Here is a 2,320-nt window from a genome sequence, read left to right on the forward strand (position 1 = left end):
TTTGTTCACCAGAGCGCCCAAAGGGATGACGAGGTTGAATGGTTATAAACTACTGCAAGACCGTTTCAGGCTGGATATAAGGAATAATTTCTTTACTGTCCTAGCTCCCAAGGTCTGGAATAGCCTGCCATCGGAGGTGGTTCAAGCACTTTCATTGAACACCTTCAAGAGAAAATTGGATGCTTATCTTGCTGGGATCCTATGACCCCAACTGACTTCCTGCGCCTGGGGCAGGGGGCTGGAATTGATGATCTTCTGAGGTCCCTTCCAGCTCTAATGTCTGTGAAATCTGTGAAATATATATAATAACCATAGTCAGAGGTTTGTTGCACTCCTAATCCAATGCCCATTTGAGTCAATGGAGAGACTTATGTTGCTTTCAGTGGTTAATGTAGACCCTAGAAACCAGTCACTTGAGTGCCTAATCCAGTATCTGAAATGGTACCAATAACATTGCTGGCTAAAATCATAGAAATCAATGTCTGTCAGCAAGGACATAATTGTTACCTATACGTTAATTGAGATACGTGTCAAATACATGGTAGCTTGTTAGAATTTATAAAGTATATTTTGGTGTTTTCCCTTTTGACATGAGTTCAGGTCTTTTCCATATATGTTCTTTACTCAAATTGTTATTAAGGGTGAAAGATGCTACTACCAGTTGCTAATGCCATTTAGTGGCAAAAATTTAGTGCAAAAGGCTAGATAAGTGTTAAATTTTAATGCACCATGCAATACACATTTGTAGCTCCCCAATTCCAAGACATTTAGGAGCTAAAGAAATGCATGAATCCAAGAAAAGTTCAAATATAGTGTAAGACTTGCATACAGGAATGCCACTGAGAGCAGCATCTTTAGTATGTATTAAAAACAACACAGTATAAAAATCCTAACTAATTAAGCATGTATTATTGAAAATAGTTTAAACAAGAGTAAATGTTTAAAAGCACAGTTTAAGCAGTATGAATGTGCAGGCCATTTCTAGAGAATTCATGACAGCCTTTTAAGAACTGAGAATAGTGAAACACAGCCAATAGCCACTGATCTAATCAATGCTTAAAGAAATACCTGGTTCAAGGGCCATGTTGCTACTAATCAAAGAAAAGCTGTAGTTCTGTGGCCAAATTTTTTGTAAGAACAATGAAATTTACTGGTCTTTGTGGAAATTAATGTTCTGAGCATTAAACAACTGATGTGCTATAATCTAAACCAGGCTTGTCCAACATACAGCCCACGGGCCGCCATGCGGCCTGCCAAGCCATTTTCTGAGGCCTGCGGTGCTGCAACGGGAAACGAAAGTAAACACTGTTTACTTTCGTTCCCACCCCTTGTCCCTCCCCCAACCCTTCAGCAGCTTCCTAATGGCTGCTGAAGGGCTGGGGAAGGGACAAGGTTCCCACACGCACCGCATCAGCTTGACGTTGCCGCTGCGGTGTGTGTGGGAAGAGAAGTAGCCATGTGCCACTCGGGACAGGATGAGCCCAGCAGGGGCTCAGTTGAACTTTCCCCCTACCTGCACTGGTCAGTCCTGAGCGGCACACAGCTCTGCCACCGCCTCTGCTGGCTGGTGCCGACCCAGGCGGGTCTGTCCCATCCGGAGCAGCACACAGCTGAAGCTGGCTTCCCATGTGCTGCTGGGGATGGGAGGAGCCTGGCCGGGTTGGCATCGGCCAGCAAAAGTGGCAGCAGAGCCATGTGCCACTCGGGACTGACCGGCGCAGGTAGGGGGAAAATGCAGCTGAGCCCCAGCCGGGCTCGTCCTGTCCCAAGGAGCACACAGTTCGTCTGCCACTTTGGCTGGCCAACGCAGACTCGGCCGGGCTCCTCCCATCCCCAGCAACATGTGGGAACCCGGCTTCAGCTACATGCTGCTCTGGATGGGACAGACCCAGCTGGGTCAGCACTGGCCAGGAAAAGTGGTATGCTGCTCTGGCTGGGCTCATCCTGAGGTTCATTTAACGTTTGTAAAATGCTTGGAGAGCCCCACATGGATGCACTGCATAGAAATGCAAAATATATTTTTACTTATTTGGCTGGCACCTTAGGTTGAGATTTTCAAATCTGAGTCAAAAGGTCAACTTCCATTAAAATGAATGGGATTTAGAGGGCTCCAAATCTTTTATGACAACTTTGTAACATGCCTATCTACCCCTTTTTGCAAATCTCAGCCATAGTTTGGAAGCTCAGCCAAAGAACATAAGCACTTCTGAACATAAGAGCATAAAAAGTGTCATGCTTGGTCAGCCCCATGGTCCATCTAGCTCAGGATCCTGTCCCGAATAATGGCAGAGGTGGATGCTATAGAGGGAGAGTTCTGAAC

At 45.8% G+C, this 2,320-nt stretch overlaps 1 protein-coding gene across 3 annotated transcripts in view; it reads left to right on the top strand.

Moving 5' to 3' along the window:
* The window catches only part of PIBF1 (progesterone immunomodulatory binding factor 1), a 222,386-nt gene that overhangs the window by 158,982 nt on the left and 61,084 nt on the right, over window positions 1–2,320 (top strand). The gene's annotated exons all lie outside the window — the stretch shown is intronic.

The sequence above is a fragment of the Gavialis gangeticus genome, unplaced genomic scaffold, assembly GCF_001723915.1.
Source record: "Gavialis gangeticus isolate Ggan-Ray unplaced genomic scaffold, GavGan_comp1, whole genome shotgun sequence".
In the NCBI taxonomy this organism is placed as follows: Eukaryota; Metazoa; Chordata; order Crocodylia; family Gavialidae; genus Gavialis; species Gavialis gangeticus.